This window comes from Eptatretus burgeri, chromosome 4 (assembly GCF_056783735.1).
Source record: "Eptatretus burgeri isolate ZD-2024b chromosome 4, Ebu_testis_v1, whole genome shotgun sequence".
Classification (NCBI taxonomy): domain Eukaryota; kingdom Metazoa; phylum Chordata; class Myxini; order Myxiniformes; family Myxinidae; genus Eptatretus; species Eptatretus burgeri.
Window position 1 is genome coordinate 35,227,860 of NC_140964.1, and position 18,979 is coordinate 35,246,838.

An 18,979-nucleotide genomic window follows, 5' to 3' on the forward strand; every position below is an offset into this window, starting at 1 on the left:
TGATTATTAAATGACCATCATCATAATAAGCATCATCATAATCAGCACAGAATACCATGATATAAAAGCAGAGAGGAGCAAAAACGATAATAACCAAAAAGCATAGGCTCATCACCATATAACGTGTCGCTGTGAGCGAGTCGAACTGCAATGGACAGGTTCCGAAGACTGAGTTGCACGACGAACCCACAAAACCCCTGACCGCGTTGCAGATATCAGGAAGCAAGGCGGGAAGCACAGCATCACTACGCAGCAGAGGCGTCCCCAGGCGGCTCATGCCCACGCACCCTCCGGCGAGGTCGCGGCGACCTCCCAAGCAAACCTCCCCCGGTACCATCAAACGCCCCCGGCCGACATGGCGGCACATCTCCCCCAGACAGACCCAAATCAGAAAAACATTCCGAGCCCGGAAGCCCGTTGTCTGGACTCCGTGGCGCCAGCGCAAACCCGACTGACCTTGGGCGGTGACGCTGAACAGCGCCGTCGGCTGGGTGCACCAACCACCCCATAACAAACCCACGCATTACAATCAGCTGAGATTCCAACGTACGCCCAAACGGCATTGGCCAGAACAGAGAGTTGCGCCCTGGGTGCCAGGCACGTCTGACCTCGCCGAAGCCAGGGGTGGGGGTAACGCTGAACAGCGAACCAGCCCCGGCTCTGAGTCGATCTCTGAGACCCACACGGCAATTAGACGGCAGCAATCCTAGCAATCCCATACAAAACCACACATCAAATCCAGTCGTGTCATAAAGCAACAAGAACATCGTTTGCGCAGCTGCAAACTTCCCTTTTCGTACAGCGCGTTCTCCCAACATAATCCCCACACATGACAGAGTAACGAACCGTGGGCTGCCCTCATAGCTGGAGGCCAATAAAACCTCTTTATTTGCCACGATCGCCCCCAAAGCCTTCATATCACATCGGTCAAATTGAACATCCCATTGACTGATCCCAGCCAAACATATTCTCACACACGAACTGTCGGCATTTATTTCAACAACGTTAAACTGCATCACTTGAGCAATGAAGATCAAATACGTAATGAACAGCAACCCATGAACCACATCACGTGTCCGTCTCTCGGTTGTCATCGCGACGTAGCGATGACCTGCTTGTCGTCGACAGTCGCGATCCGCGAACTTCTTGAACGCGACTGGCTCGCTGCAATTCCCCGCTGAAATCACCTGAACGACACGGGCGCACATTGCACCATGAGCGCAGCCGAAGCGCGAGAGCTCCTCGCGGCTGGCATGGCTCCCGTTGCTCCAGAACCGTAAATCATCGTCGCAGGAAACAATGAACGGCAGCTCACGTTGCATCGTCGCGGCTTCTGCCGCCAGAACCTCACCCTCGCGTCTCGAGGGAGGCCCGGGCCCACACGGAGGTACGTGCCCCAAAGGAGGCACAGGTGCACCTGGAGGTACGAACTCCGAAACAGGAACTGCGAGCCCCTCCCCTCACACCACGAACCGCGGGAGCGCAACCCGCTGACCCCGATGGGCAACCAAGACGCGTGCCCCACCACCCACCGGCAGCGCTTCACCGGCATACGTGTGCACTGCGAGTGTAGCACGAGCGGACTCAACTCGACACCCGATCAGTGCCCCGATCATCTCGACCTCCACTGGCATTGGTCCTGTCACCGTCGGACCAATTGAAACCAGGCTCAACATGGGCAGCATCAGTGCCCCGATCATCTCAACCTCCACTGTCATTGATCTTGTCACCTCTGGACCAATTGAAGACAGGTTCAACATCAGCAGTATCTCTCGCTCCGGGTCGCCGGGATCTCTGTACCCAGGCTGCAAAACTCGACCCGGGGCGTTAAAGTGTACGCCATGCACCGAACACCGTACCGGCAGTAGATCTCGACCCGGGACGTAAGGGTCGCTTCGCACACCACCATCCATGACCGTTATGATGGGCAATGACTCTCGGTACACACACGGTAGACGTCCCCGAGTGCTCAGACTGCCGTCCGACTGACTGCATCGCAACGCTCGGCCCCGACCAGCGCTGAAGACCGTGCGCGCGGCCGTGCGCGCCTGGAACATCGCGCTGACCTCCGGATCATCTGCTGCACACCGACCATCGAGACCCCGGACATTCCTCAGAGCTTGCGCGACGTCCGACGCCGCGTCTGAGCTGAGCTGCATGTCCTCGCTCTTTAGCCGTGACCTCGCAGAAACCATTCCCAAGGTTTGCCAAGCATTAATAAAATGAACTCTGAGCGCGGCCATCATCCACTCAACGTGACCGTGGAAATAGCAGCCCAACTGTTCAGAAAACAATTCAAAGTCATCTCCGATGAAGACGGGCACGCGTCCGTGCGCCGTGCCCCGACCTTCTGTCATGCTTGAGCCGGCCGTGACGGTGAGACGCCCGGCCCCGAAGCCTGTGCGTGCGGCGCGCGAAACCTGCAATGCGCTCCTCGCGATGCGCTCCTCCAGACCCTCGCCCGGCGTAGACCTCGAACCGCGCGGGGTGCGCTGAGTTACTCGCTGCCGATCCGAACCCAACCACTCTGCACACGCCGATCCGAACAGACTCGTCGCCAACTGTGGTGTCGTGACAGAGGTGCTCCAAGGCAGACACGAGCGGGGGAGCAGTGCAACCCTGCTTTATTGCCACGAGCGATGCACTCTACAAGCCACACGACCTCCAGGCTCCGCAGGCCGCAACGGCTACAGCAACTACGACAACGCCTCAGGCGGCGCGCACTCCTATATCCCGTGCAAGCACGTGACCACTCTAAAACCACTCCTCCACCACGCTCCCCACATCATGCCCTGCCCCCGCAGGCCTGCTACACCACAGACCCTAACATCCCAAGCCAGCCACCCTAACCGCTAAGCCAACACCAGGCTATTCTTCTACCCTCAAACCCATCCAGGTGCAGCCAAATCATCATCATCATGGCATCATAATCAACACAGGCCTATTGTAATGATTCTATTGTACACAGGGCTATTGTACACAGGGCCATTGTAATGATTCTCATGAAGGGAGTACGTACCAACAGTTAACATCCTTTGGCGTTTGCCCTTGATGATGGCCTGCCTACAATTTTTGTATGACGTGACTTGACTAAACCAGTCTACTGAGTCCTTTGCAGGACAAAGGCCTCAGTCAGCATGGTCCATTCTATTCTATTCAGTGCAATTTGAGACCACGCAAATATCACAATCTTTTCAATTTCTTCTCTCTCTGATCTTTTGGCTACCTCAGCTTCTTCCAGGGCCTTCTCTAGATTGCCGGTTCGTAATTCTTGTGAGGCTGGAGTGATAATCCCCTGTAAATGTAGCTTTGTGAGACACATCGCCAATTCAGCAAGATTCCATTGGTATCCCAGAAAATCGAGGGTCCCAAAACCTGCCATCTGTGGGTTGTGGTGAACCATTGTGTTTCAGTTGGAGAACAAGTACACTGCCTACTTGAAGCCCTGGAGTGAGTGGCATAGCACATCCTCTGAAAGGTGGTTTCACAGATGGGAGAAGGGAGGAACAAAAGAGTAAAGGTGTGTAGGCAGCCTTGATTTTGGAAGTTTAACCAGGAAGGGGTTACCGGAAGTCCACATACGTACATCCTAAGGTGGCTGGGGAGAGTTAGAAGGATGAGAGAGCAGAGGGAGCTGGACCAGAAGATAAACAGAGAAAACAAACAGAGGCCATCGACCTGCCTGTGATGGAGAGCAGTGAACCTTGTGTCTTGACCTCATTGTGGGAGATTCCATTTGAGGGGGATATAAGGGAAAACAAATAATCCACTGGGGGATTGTTCTCAATCCGGTCATTCATTATGAGGGACATTGATGAATAGTTTATATTGTATATATTTCAGGACATTATGGAGGGTTCCTTTATTGGCCCCTTCGAGCATACACCTGTCTGAGAAGCCATCATAACTACGATGGGGGCAGTGCATCAAATAAATTCATAAAACTATTACCACATATCAAGGAATTTCAGAATCTGGGAATTGTTGACACGTGTTTGAATGCAGGGGATCGGAGCAGAATCGAGCCTGGTTTTGTATTTGGATGGAAGGATTTGAAGCAGTGTTGAAGGCTGAGGGACACCAGCAGTGACATCTCAGTTGATTACCTCACCTCTGAACTGTCTTGGGATTTGTTTTCCTGTACAATTGAATTTGACTGATAAAATGCTGTCCTGGTGCAGCACTTCCAGCTACAAGGGGTGCTGCATCTCTGAGTGCCCTGCCCTTTGAATGGAGATGCAAAGCCCAGTGACCTGTCTGCATTTTGGTTGTCGATGTTACAGATCCCACTGTATCGTTTGAAATAAAAAGGGCATTGCATGCCAGTAACCTGGCTAAATTTCTTCCATATATATCTTACACAAGCGAGGTAAAGGAGTGCAGATGTTAAATTAGATCATGTTATTGGGAATAGAATTGGATTAGTACATTGAGGCCAAGTAGTGGGGTGTGGTTATGGCACACACCTAATTGGCCAAATGACCCCTCTTTCTCACATTCCCTTGTATGAACTGACAGCACAATGGAAAATAATTTATTCTTGAGTTTGAGTTGTACTTTCTAAAGAGGTAAGGTGTCCAACACTGTCGTGCGCCTCTTACGTAGATTCCTCCTGTGGCCCGGTCGTTCTCGCTGACTGTTTTAAAGTTAAGATGCCTTAGTGTTGCAAACAAGGAAGGTTCCACTCTCAATGCTGAAATGGGGGAAAATGACATTTGTGATTCTTCAATAAGGGCACAAGAGGGCGATTTTGCCTAACCAAAGAGGTTTCAACTGGATGCTTCTCACTGCTGAGATAGCTAGTGGTGTTGGGCTGGAACTAGCATTTGGTCGACAGTGTCAGCATGTAATTGGGTCATTACTGGACCAGAATGGCTTTGGTGTGCTACTGTGGCAGGTTAATTCCCATCGACTGACACTCCTGCAAACAATCAATCAATACGCCCTGGAAATTGTAAAATTAACTTCTTAAGTGACGTAAACAATAATTTAAAACAACGTTCGTTGAGAAAAATGAAACAAGCATCATGAAAAGTGTTGAGACAATGAAAGTAATCTATAAATGGGGTCATTTGGCCAATTAGGACCCATTAGTCAATCAGGACCCAATGCTAAGCAAAATGAGCATTGTTGATTTTACTGGAAAATAAAAACAGCACAAAACTAGAGGGGGAGCACTCAGTAGAGTGCAAAACCTCCGCCGCCAATACTGCTAGGTCACTCAAGTGAACCTGATATCCTATTCATTCAATTTGATGTCAACAGTGCTCACAGAGTTATAGTTTGCAACTTTCTCTTTTACTTTTAACTTTTACATACTCAATTCATTCGTCATAACTAGATTCCTTGAAACAGAAATTGATTTTACGTGGGTATATCCGCCTGAAGTTCCAAAATCAGCCGCAATTATAATTTTGGCATGTTTTTTTTTGTTGGAAATCACTTATAACATGTAGAAATGCAAAAAAAAAATCGAAATTTTGTTGAAAAATAATTTGCAAATTTTTTTTTCTCTAACAATTTTTTTTTGGGGGGGGGTTTAGAAATCACTTAAAACATGTAGAAATGCAAAAAAAAACAAATCGAAATTTTGTTGAAAAAAAGTTGCAAAAATTTTTTTTTCTCCAACAATTTTTTTTTTTGGGGGGGGGGGGTGGAGGGTTGGAAATCACTTAAAACATGTAGAAATGCAAAAAAAAAAAAGTCAAATATTTTTTTCAAATTGGCCGCCATAAGAGGCGGCCGTCATATCGTAAGAGGCTGCCATGTCCGATGAGAATCGTTCTAGAGTCACCATGAAAAATATGCGTTTGCCTCATAACGTCACCAAATGACGTCATAATGTCTCAAGCTTGACATATCTAGAAAGCACTCATCGAGGTGTTCAATTTGAGGTACTACACGATATGGTTCCTAAAACTTGAAAATTTGACCTTGGGGTCAAATATGTTTGACCTTCGGCGTTAACCATGAAGGTCAAGGCCAATCGCCACCAAAAATTAATCAGCTGAGCGCCAGACCATGAACTATATTCTCATGAAGTTTGAAGATGATCTGATCAAAATTACTCAAAAAATAAGGGTTTCGTCCACTCCCCTGATTTGCGACAAAGTGACCTTGACCTTTGACCTTGACCTTCAAATTTTTATGCGTTGAAAGGGACCTCTATAGGCCTCTGATATGCGAAGTTACAAAAATTTCCAATGATAACTGTGCTCTGCAGAGTGATTTATACATGATTACAGACAAAAAAAAAAAACATATGAAGGTCAAGGCCGATCGCCACCAAAAATTAATCAGCTGAGCGCCAGACCATGAACTATATTCCCATGAAGTTTGAAGACGATCCGATCAAAATTACTCAAAAAATAAGGGTTTCCTCGACTCCCCTGATTTGCGACAAAGTGACCTTGACCTTTGATCTTGACGTTCAAAATTTTATGCGCTGAAAGGGACCTCTATAGGCCTCTGATATGCGAAGTTTCAAAAATTTCCAATGATAACTGTGCTCTGCAGAGTGATCGATACGTGATTACAGACAAAAAAAAAAAAACATACAAGCTGACTCACATATCTTGCAAAAACTTCGTTTTGGCAAGATAACAAACAGAAAGGGGTGAAAACAGTAACCTCCATCCATCTTCGATGGCGGAGGTTAACTAGAAGGGCACTTGGTATAGCGCATACACCACCGCCACGCAATGACTGATCCAAGAGAACATATTTTCCCCAAGAGAACCCAATACATTTTTCAAATATCATGCTATACAGCACTATATCGTTTTTGGCCCTATCTCTCAATGGTAAAGAATTACTTTGAAATGAAATAATTATCGCATGCAGATCCAGATCTTCACCAAAATCGAATCAATTAGTCCTTGCCACACACCAAACTTGCCCACCAAGTTTTGTCCGAATCCGTCCCCAACATTTTGAAATATCCTGTTATATGTTGGTTTAGCCCGATCTCTCAATGGTGAAGAATCACTTAAAAAATTCGAGTCGCCGGATCCAGGTCTGGATGTTCACCAAAATCTAATCAATTTGTCCTTGTCACACAACCAACCTGTCCACAAAATTTAATCCAAATCCATCCACAACTTTTTGAGGTATCCTGCACACAGACAAACAAACAAACAAACAGACAAACAAAGAAATAGACAGAAAGGGGTGAAAACATAACCTCCTTCACCTTCGGTGGCAGAGGTAACTAGAAGGGCACTTGGTAGAGCGCATACCTCCACCAGGCTGATTAGTCTACGTTTGTATCCAGCTGATTGCCCGGATCTGGATTCGGACTTGAACTAAAGTTTAATCGACTTGTTGATGTCACCGAACCAACTCATCCACAAAGTTTCGACCAAATCCGTCCACAACTTTTAAAGATATCATGCAATATATCGTTTTAGCCCTCTTGCTCTCAATGGTGAAAAATCACGTAAAACATTTTCAGATCCAGATGCGGATTTGGATCTTCACCAAAATTTAATCATTTCGTCTGTATCACATCGTGAAGCTCTCCACAAAATTTGTCTGAATCCATCCACAAGTTAGGATATTTTTTTCACAAACAGACAAATACACAAGAAGAAGATGTCGTGCAGAGCACGATACTTGCAAAATCCATAAAACAAATTTGACCTCAAAAATAATTGGTGGTTGAATTCAATGACCAAATATGCAATTCCTCTTCAAATTTCAAGTGCATTGGATGAAAATTGAGAATTTTAGAAATTCGTCCTCCGTTCACTTTTGGCCGATGTTGACCTCAAAAATAATTGGCTGCTTGAATTCAGTGACCTGAAATACAAATCCTCTTCAAATTTCAAGTCAATCAGATGAAAACTGAGGATTTTATAAAGACCACCTCAGTTGTTGACCTTGGGTCTATGTTGACCTTTTGGTCCATTTTGACCTCAAAAATAATTGGCTGGTTGAACTCAGTGACCTGAAATATAAATCCTATACAAATTTCAAGTCAATCGGATGAAAATTGAGGATTTTAGAAATACCACCTTAGTTGTTGAACTTTGGCCTATGTTGACCTTTTGACCTCAAAAACAATAGGCTTCTTCCTTATGACAAACTTTACCATGTGGTGAAGTTTCGTGATGATCGGTTTACAATTGTGACTTGTAGGGGATAAACAGACACATACAGACAGAATGACAAAATTGATTGACCAATATACTTGAAAAATCTTCGATTTTGCAAGTAACAAAGAAACTAGAAAGACACTCAGTAGAGTGAATACCTCCGTCACCCAATGCTTGATCCACAAGACCATATCCAGCCCAATACAATTTTCAAATATCATGCTACATATCGTTTTTGGCCCTGTCTCTGAATGGTGAAGAATCACTTAAAAAATTCTAGTAGTTGGATCCGGATCCGGATCTCCACCAAAATCGAATCAATTCTTCCTTATTAAATTCTCAACATGCCCACCAAGTTTCGTCTGAATCTGTCGACAACTTGAGATATTTTCTTTACAAAATCCAAGCCCCACCCTCATCCCAAGATCATAAACCATTTTTACACTGAAATTTTTTATTTTATTTTAAACAGCTCAACAATTTTTTTTTTTAACAGTTCAATAACAACACAAGGTGAATAAAGTGTTTCAGCTCAATAAAGTATTTTTTTTAATCCTTTTCTTCCAGTTCTGGCTTGAGAATGAAGTTTCAGTTCCTTGAAGTGTGAAGAAGTAGAAATGGGGACGGAGATATATCGTACACGTCTCAAGAATCAACAGGCCTTCCCAGCACTTCTTTGATATTACTGAAAAATAATGAATAAATACATTACTTTTCCAATGTCGAATTAATTAATATATCCGTTAATTAATTTTTAATTAACTTAACTTACCTCTCATCAAGCACCATCCAACAAAGAATGACATTGATACGTTAAGAACCCAGAGAGTCTTCTTGGTAGAACCCACATTCCAAGTCTCCAAAATATAACCCACCTTCCGAGTCTCCAAGGAAGATCTCTTTTCCTGATTTCCCTGAATTTCCGGAGTCAACAAAGTAGGTCTCACATTGTGAGCCATCTCGGCAGAACTCTGTTCCTGATTTTCACGAATTTTGTGAGTCTCCAAGCTATAACTGGTATGTTGGTTCATCACCGTAGAACTCGTTGTGTGGGTCATCAAGGTGGAACTCGTATGCTGGGTCTTGGTTGTTCAAAAGATCTCAAAACAACTTTCTCATCATCGTCGAGGTTCGAGTACAACATATCGATTTGGAGGTGTAAATCAGCACAGGTAGCAGAGAGAGCTCACCTGCTTGATGTATTCATTCAAATTATTCAATTATATTCACTCCGAATTATTAAGTTCTCATCATGATATTTTGAACAAGGAAGCAACAGATTGACAAAGAGACACAAAAAGGGTGCAAGGATTAAATAAGTTCTACGGAAGGTTTAAACTACCTGTAGTTCTGGAGACTGGTGTTTATTTGAAAAATCTTGGATCAGCCATCTGGAACCGCCTGATGTTTCGTTTTAAATTCTTGGAGAGCTTAAACGATGGAGTGATGATCGATCCATTGCCAAACATCTCATCCTCATATCCGGCGGCCAACACTACAACAACACAAATCAACAAAAGGGAGTCAAAACCATTCAACGGCATTGTCATCACAATCTCCATCATTATCATGTCTTCCAACACAATCCTGGAAATACTATCCTGTATTCTCTCTACTACATAGATGGGGAGCTAGCTTAGTTTCATTTACACTATTGAGAATGAAAGGTTTGATCGCCCTATTCTATTCAGAATGCTGGATGGAGAAATAAAATCCATTTCTTGTGTGTCGCATTCCTGGCATTTAGAGGGGGTGAACCTTCAAACCCCCAAAATATTGACCTTCAATTACACTTCTGAGAACAAGGCTAAAACTCATTTTGTGGATTCTGTTCTGAGCAGTATTGAATAAAATGTAACTCAAGAAAAGAAATTCCCTGGCATTATTACTTAAGAAGGCCCCAGGGTAAGGGCCAAAAGGGGTCTCAATTACACTTTGGAGAATGAAACTGAAATTCACATAATCAGATCACCTATCACCACTGATCACAAATTTATAACTCAAGAAAAAATATTTCCCGCCATTTCTACTTAAGAAGGGTCAGAAGGGTCTCATTTACACTTCTGGGAATGGACCTGAAATTTGGTGAATTGATGGTATCCGCATCATGGATTTATGCCATATAACTCAATAAATTGATTTTCTCTGGCGTTATTGCTCAAGAAGCTCCTTTGGTAAGGGCCAAAAAGGGGCTCAATTACACTTTGGAGAACAAAACTGAATTTCACACAATCAGATCCTCTATTACCACTGATCAGAAGTGTGTAACTCAAGAAAAGATATTCCCTGGCATTTTTATTTAAGAAGGGTCAATAAAGGCTCAAACGGGGTCTCAATTTTTAAGATTGGACCAGAAATTTACACTGGAAAATCCGGTATTGTCACTTATCATAACCAAAGAACAAAATTAATGTAAAACAACAGTTGATGTGAATTTTGAATAATGAAATTTATTATGTAATAAACACTAATTAGATAGGTTACAAACTGAGAAGTGACAATGTCAATCTGATCATACACAAAGTGAGATGAAATCATCAATACTATGCTATACCTGTTTATCATTCATCTGGAGGATCAACATGTATCGAAAAATATACATGTATGCGAATTGAAAATGTCCATTTAGGCCCTATCTATCAAATTTCTATGTTTCTAGATATCGTTAGTTTTCCCATACCAGGGATCATCATCTTTTGAGAACGTCACTTTTACAACAAACGCACGAACAGTTTTACACTCTACATTGTTAATTTGAAAATGTTCATTTAGGCCTGATCTATCAAATTTCTATGTTTCTAAACATCGTTTTCCCATACTGATCAGGTATCATCAGCTTTTGAGAACAACGTCGCTTTTACAACAAACGCACGAACAGTTTTACACTAGTATAAAGTGAAACCTTAATCTACCAAACCAATAACAACTGAACTCTGTGATACAGTGTGAATTATCCACCAGCCCTATAAATTGACAGGTGAAATTACAGTGACAGATAAACCTACATCGTATAAGAAATAAATCAAATGCTAAAGCTACGGTAAGTAGGCCGAGATGTGTGAAATGAAAATATTTTCAGCAACTTACTGTTGTGTCCATGCCCACTAATACCAACGTCTCACTCTTGTTGTGACAGCCAAAATTATATTTTAATTGCAACCACAGGAGTACCATGCAGACCTGGCTTATTGCTCTTCAGTATAATTCAGTCATCGTCATCATCGTCTACATCATTGTCAGTGTCAGAGCTGTCATCGTCAACATCAGTGTCACTGTCACAATGGTAATTTATGTCCCCATCTTCTTCATAATCTTCATTCGACTCCGAATTTTCTGGGATAACACTTTTTGGCATCTGAGGACATGTAAACCACACAATACTGTAGGAGTTTTCAAGCAGTTCCCATCCATGTTGAGGTTCCTTTGGCAATAGGTTGTCACCGGCCGCATGCCACATCATTGCGACAAAGTTGCTTCTGTGGATTTTCTGTCTCACAACACTCTCGCTTGGTGGAATACTGCTTGCGTTGAGTCCTTTCAGCTTGGCAAATGGTTGTTTTCCATTTTTCGGTCCGAAGGTTTTCTCAAAGATCAAGTATCTGTGCTTGTTGAGAGGAGTTTTCTTCTTTGCACCATACATTTTCCCAGTAAATTCTTCTATAACCTTGCAGGTAGCATCATCCACCGGCCCTGAAGCTAAGGCATACGATGCATCAAGGTACTGTTCGTCTTTTTCAGCTATGGTTAAAGGATGTTTTTTGTTTTTTTGTTATGAAGGCCACTGTGTAGTCGCAACCAGTATAGGCATGGAATCAAAAACAAAGTGCCATCCCTGGCGAGGCTTACTTAGAATACTAAATTGCGGCTATAAAAATTGGCAAGTTTCTGATCACTTACCTTTTCATTATCACTGCGGCTTCTCAGTGAGCTAACATGATACTTGGTCAATGTCAATGTGATTTCCCTCCTCGCATTCCAATTTCCTTCAAATTGGAGGCATACTATCACTTTCACTAAGTTTGCCTTTCACTGAATCCACCCCTAGTAGTCAGCATCAACTGCACTGCTATGCTGCATGCCTGCATATCAAGACTGTGACATAGCCTGGTTTCAGTGTAAAGTATAGCATAATATACAGTAAAAAGTTGGACACACAGATAAGCTAGCTACCTGTCCTCTCTCATGTTGCGGGTTGCTATGTGGAAAGCCAGGAAATATTTTCTTCAGCTATTTCTGATCAGTCATGATATAGGCTCACTATTATGTGAATTTCACTTTCTCCTCATACGTGTACTTGTGACCCTTTTTAGCCCTCATGATATGCCTACCAAGCATGCCGAGGGGCCTTTACACTATATCAGCAGAGAGTTTATTTTCTCGAGATGTAATGTTGTCAATCCATGATGCTAATACAATCAATTGGACAAATTTCTGGTCCAATCCCAAAATTGAGACCCCTTTTGAGCCTTAAGTGGACCATTCTTAAGTAAAAATGCCAGGGAATATCTTTTCTTGAGTTACACACTTCTGATCAGTGGTAATAGGGGATCTGATTGTATGAAATTCAGTTCTTTCTTTTCTTTTCCTAATCGTTCTTTACGGGGCATCTTTGCTTACGAACGAACGAATGGATCCAGGGGAATCCAGGGAGCAATTACAACCAACAGCCGCCGTGTTTCTTCAAGTAGGGTGGTCTTTCATCACCTGAAGGGAATTGGGTAGAAGAAAGCTGTCATTTTTTTAACTAAATAAACTGTATTGAGTGTATCGTTCAAAGATATGATTTACATTAGCACCAATTACACGACTGTGGACTATGGTCACATGTCATGGTGAAAACACCCATGGAAAATGTGAAAATTCTCGATGTGATTTGCAGCAGCATCAGTTACATGACTGTGGACTGAATGGCCACTGGTGGAAACACGTGGGGGAAAGTTGACGTAAATATGCAATGGTGTGCTCTTGGGCAGTTATCCTTCGAATGTGCTGATTTGTAAATCCATGACCAATGAAGTACAGCTTATCTCTCAAAGTGTTCATCTCAAGCGTAATAAATGTCTCCAGGTTTTGGAGTCTGGCAACTGCATCATTTATGTCCTTGTGAGATGCAGCTGTGGTCAGTCCATCTTTTATGACGGAAATTTTAGTCTGTAACTGCTGGTGAATACTGTCAGTTTGCATGCGTGCGTCATGAAGTATCTGTTCTAGAGTCGGATTTGCGGCAGCTTGAGAGGAAATTGTGGGTGGAATCGGGCGTGCCATATTGTATATTCAAAGCACTTACTTTCCAGACACGTTGGACACGTTGTATATTACTTTCCAGACACGTTGGACACGTATATTCGTCACAGACAACACAAAATCGTCGCAGGTAACACAAAAATTACTTGTATTCGTCGCAGACAACACGCTGTTACTTTCGTTTCGTGTCGTGACGCTGTCACTTTCACTTTCGTTTCCTTCATTATGAGCACAGTCCAGGTTGCCGGCACGCCTCTTTCTCCCACCACTGGGGGTGAGGTTGGATTTACAATTTACCTCGGCAGTCTATGGGCACCACACATGGTGAGCTTGAGCCCCCTGGATCCGCCACTGACCTGTCCTATAACCCCTGAGCCCCCTGTATCTGCCACTGACCTGTCCTATAACCTTTCCTGTATCATGCTGGTTAAGAAAATACATGTTTGTAGGGTCGAGCTTGCAAACAGTGGGCACGAGAGGGGGACATATAAGCAAACTCTTCTGATATATATATATATATATATATATATATATATATATATTATATATATATATATATATATATATATATATATATATATATATATATATATATATATATATATATATATATATATATATATATATATATATATATATACATAATAGATATATATATATATATATATATATATATATATATATATATACATAATAGATATATATATATATATATATATATATATATATATATATACATATATATATATATATTTATATACATATATATATATATACATATATATATATATCCATATATTTATTTTAATGTATCCCGAACCCTCTTATCATCTGTTCCCAATCCCTAAAGGCCCAGTCACACCTTGACGTTTTAGCCAGCTTATGCCGATTTTTAGAAAATTTGTCTAAAACGCTGGTACACGTTGAATACGTTATGGGTAAGTTTTGATAACATTGAGAGCACACTGAAAAACACTGCCATACGTCGTTGTACGCTGGCTTTAAACGTTGTACTTTTCGGTTGTCCTCAAATTTTCCATGCTTGAAATTTTGAGACTTATGCCAGCGTATGACTCACACGTTCCGCATAACGCTGGCCATTAGTTGTAGGCACGTCACGCGATCATTGACACACGTCGACACACGGTACTTGTAAGTTACTCATCAGTCGAAACACGTCGAGGTAATGTCTAGCGTACCCGAAACTTATTTCTAACCTATGAGTAACGTGTTGTACTCACGTTATGCGATCGGTGACACACATCGACACACGCTACTTGTAAGGTGCTCATAAGTCGAAACACATCAAGGTAATGGTTAGCGTCAGTGTTCCAGACTCCCTCGTTTTTTTTTTTGTTTTTTTTTCTTCCTTCCTTCGGTATGCTGGTGATTTTGACACTTCGATTTCTAGTGCAGTTATAATATAATATAATTAATAGGCTGCCGCTCAACGATTTAAGTCATAACCGCACTGTACACTGAACACCGTCATACCGAAGAAAAAAAAAACCAGGAGTCTGGAACACTGACGCTAACCATTACCTTGACGTGTTTCGACTTATGAGTACCTTTCAAGTAACGTGTGTCGATGTGTGTCAACGATCACATATCATGCGTACAACTTATTCCCATTGCATGCGGAGCGTGTGTCATACGGCAAGTACGTCGTAAAATTTTAAACATGTTTAAAATTACAAGACGTACTCCATTTAATACGACGTATGATAGCGTACTTTAGCGTTCTATTCACGCATACCAAACTTACCCATACCGTATTCGACGTGCACCAGCGTTTTAGACGCATTTTTCAGAGGTCGGCATACGCTGGCAAGATCGCCAAGGTGTGACTGCGATGTTGACACTTCCATTTCTGCGGCGGTTATGATTTGAATCGTTGTGCGGCAGCCTTTTAATAAGCTACGCCACGTGGTCGTCGGCGATACGTGCAGCGCGCTATGCCTAAGTTAGACTATTGTTGGGCATAGGTTGTAAAGGCCGACAACAGGTTCAACATTCGTTGGTATAAGTTATCTATAACACAACGAAACGTTCTGTGTCCGTTACTAATACGTTATGCATAAGACCAAGTCGTTATGAATACGTCCGAATCTTTTTTAAAAAAACATCAAAAGTTCAACGTAAGCCAGCATTTTACATACATTTTAATACGTTGCCATTGCTGGCTAAAACGTCAAGGTGTGACTGGGCCTTAAGATCCCTTTAAAGAGGATTGGACAAGAGACAAGAAAATCTGTCCAAAGGTCCAATGCAGCCTCAGAATAACCCCCACAGGTCTCAGCATTTCCACGATGTGTCCAGCGGCCTACGAACAGTGAAGGGATTGATGGTGTGAAGGGGTACATATTTCTAAACAATCCTATCACTCATTAAACTATCCCCGGAGCTTTTCAACACGCCTGTCTCTTTAAACTATCGGTTCTAGCAACCATGATTCCCGTCGCCTGTGTTGGTGTTCATTTTTAATTTGGGCCTGGTCCACAAATTTTCCTCCGTGCTCTCGCACAATTTCGTGGCTGGGCAGCGTGGCTCCACTGGCAGGTCTGGCCCACCTGCCAAACTCATCCTTCAACACCCCCGGATCACTGAGGCTGTCGCCGAGCCTACCTACTCCTCACTAACATGGGGAATGCCCTCACTGGCATTTCCCCGTCGATGCCCACATGGCATTTTGGCGCTCCGAGTCCCTTTTCCCTGGGATGATGCCAAGGTATAAATACAAACAAATGCTGTGCATTGTGTGTTAGCTCTCATTCGAGCCTCAACAAGGTATACAAAAAAAAAGACAAAAAACGTTTTCAATACCCTGATAAATGTTGTTTCAACCCGATCTCTCCAAGGTGAAGAACCACTTAAAACACTCTCGGATCCGCTCCGGTTTGGATATTCATCAAAATCTAGTTTGGATCTTCACTTCACAAAAATCCGACTCACTGAACGCAGATGAGAGTTTCAGCAGGGGCTGCCTGTAGCCTTTGTTGATCTTTGTTGATTCAGTGAATCGGGCTGCCCTGTGGAGGATTCTTGTTCTTCATGGGGTGCCAGCAAAACTGATCAATCTGATGTCTGAGCTATACTCTGATACTGAGAGTGCTGTGAGATGTGATGATACCATGTCTGACTTATTTCCAGTTGTTACTGGAGTTCATCAGGGGTATGCACTGGTCCCCATACTTTTCAGCACTTGTATGGCCTGGGTTTTGGGGAAAATGTCGGAGAGATCAAGCTGCGGTGCATCATTTGGGAATGTCAAGATCTCTGACCTTGATTTCGTAGATGATGCAGTGATCTTTGCAGAGACTCCAGATATCTTTTTGGGGACCCTCGAGGTGCTGAATGAGGAGATGGAGCCACTAGGATTACGAGTTTCCTGGGTCAAAACTAAAATCCAGACTTTCAATGACATCTTGGATGCTGCAATCCTGTCTGTACTTGTTTGTGGCGAGGATGCTGAGGTCACGAAGAGATTCCTTTGCCTTGGCAGTGATGTTCACGTCTCTGCTGGCTCTAAACCAGAGGTTAGCAGATGTCTGGGTCGGGCCTGAGGAGTCGTGGATTCACTTGATCATGGGGTGTAGTGCTGTCGGTACCAGTGCGGGAAGACGAAAGTCCGACTCTTCAGGTCCTTGGGGCTTCCGGTCTTGCTCTTGTTTCCTTTTCTTCCAGTTCTGTCTTGAGAATGAAGTTTCAGTTCCTTGAAGTGTGAAGAAGTAGAAATGGGGACGGAGATATATCGTACACGTCTCAAGAATCAACAGGTCTTCCCAGCACTTTCCTGATATTGCTGTAAAATAAAAAAAAGAAATACATTACTTTTCCAATGTCGAATTAATTAATGTATCGTTTAATTAATTTTTAATCAACTTAACTCACATTTCATCAAGCACCATCCCACAAAGAACGACATTGATACGTTAAGAACTCAGAGTCTTCCTGGAGAAACCCACATTCCAAGTCTCCAAAATATAATCCACTATCCAAGTCTCCAAGGAAGATCTCTTTTCTTGAATTTTCCGAGTCTCCAAGGTAGGTCTCACATTGTGAGTCATCTCGGCAGACCTCTTTTCCCGAATTTTGTGAGTCTCCAAGGTCGAACTGGTATGTTAGTTCATCACGGTAGCACTCGTGTGGGTCATCAAGGTAGATCTTGTATGCTGGGTCTTGGTTGTTCAAAAGGTCTGAAAACAACTTTCTCATCATCGTCGAGGTTCGAGTACAACATATCGATTTGGAGGTGTAAATCAGCACAGGTAGCAGAGAAAGAGCTCACCTGCTTGATGTATTCATTCAAATTGGTAAATTATATTCACTCTGAATTATTAAGTTCTAGTGATGATATTTTGGACAAGGAAGCAACAGATTGACAAAGAGACACAAAAAGGGTGCAAGGATTAAATAAGTTCAATGGAAGGTTTAAAGTACCTGTAGTTCTGGAGACCGGTGTTTATTTGAAAAATCTTGGATCGGCCATCTGTAACAGCCTGATGTTTCGTTTTAAATTCTTGGAGAGCTTTACGATGGAGTGATGATCGATCCATTGCCAAACATCTCATCCTCATATCCGGCGGCCAACACCACAACTTATTCCTCTGCACACACATCAACAAAAGGGAGTCAAAAGCACCCAATGGCATTGTCATCACAATCTCCATCATTATCATGTTTTCCAACACAATCCTGGAAATACTGTCCTGTGTTCTCTGTCTGTCACTGGCACATTAGCTCACTTTCACTGTATGTTCACAACCCAGTGAGAAGGCTGCCCACGGGGCCTATATTCATCCAGGTTATCACCCCAGTTGTGCTCATGCACAGCCTTGGCCTTGTTTGGTTGAACTCAGCTCTTGACCAAATGGACCCAGCCTGGGTTTCATTTCCCTCTCTTTTCAGATGCTGTGTCCTCCAAGACTGCTCCACAACATTTTCCAAGACTGCTCTGCAGTGTCTTCCCTGACCGCTCCGTACACAATGTTGGTTCGGTTATATATTTTAATTTAGAGAAAGTTTGTCTTGAGTCAACTCTACAAGCCCAGTCAATTAAAAGTTACGACCTGGCCACATCAGATTAGACTAATGTGTTGTGTCATGCTCGATCCCCAGAATCTTCCAGACCATCACATCACCCACCCCTCCCCAACCTTAATATTGTGACTATGATATTGTTACGGCTGTGGAAATTCGCAGAAGACAATAAAGATCCTTAGTTCAGTAAGATCGATAAGTCTGTGTTCAGTTAGATTTCCCCACCGTTGTTTAATGGGGTTTATTCGTGTCACAGGGCTGTGATCCTTTGAGATAGCCGTTTTTCTTTACTATCGTTATTTTGGACCAACCACGTTTCAAGCACCACAACCACCTTCACAACGCCACTATCACAACAACCACAATTGCCTCAACCACCAACCACACCTAACCACCTTCCCTGCTACGCCAACAGCCGATCCCCTTCTCCACAAGCCAAACCACAACCCTCTCCGCTCATAAAAACCGTCTCTACAAAGCGAAAGGAACAAGGGATTCCGAGAACGCCAAGTAAAAAGAACAAGGTATATCGGTGGCGCGCAGATTTTCCCGCGTGCCGATCGGGGAGATCGTTCGTCATTGGTCGATTTGTGGAAGTG

General features: G+C 43.2%; 2 long non-coding RNA genes across 7 annotated transcripts in view; one reads left to right on the forward strand and one right to left on the reverse strand.

The window, feature by feature from the left end:
• LOC147027799 (uncharacterized) overlaps positions 1-4,328 on the forward strand; it is a 19,575-nt gene extending 15,247 nt beyond the window's left edge. For all 3 annotated transcript variants that reach the window (XR_015057280.1, XR_015057279.1, XR_015057278.1), the window contains exon 3: positions 4,006-4,328. This is a non-coding gene — a long non-coding RNA (uncharacterized LOC147027799). The remainder of the gene's footprint in view (positions 1-4,005) is intronic.
• A 4,213-nt stretch (positions 4,329-8,541) lies between these two features.
• On the reverse strand, positions 8,542-18,201 carry LOC147027800 (uncharacterized). 4 transcript variants are annotated; one of them, XR_015057284.1, is made up of 5 exons: positions 17,781-18,201; positions 16,164-17,142; positions 12,714-12,800; positions 9,439-9,591; positions 8,542-9,286 (listed from the first exon to the last, which is right to left on the reverse strand). It is a non-coding gene; the product is annotated as an uncharacterized LOC147027800 (long non-coding RNA). The 4 variants fall into 4 exon arrangements; XR_015057282.1 differs by having other exon boundaries at positions 8,542-8,781; positions 8,972-9,591; XR_015057281.1 differs by having other exon boundaries at positions 8,542-9,591.
• Positions 18,202-18,979: the final 778 nt, after the last annotated feature.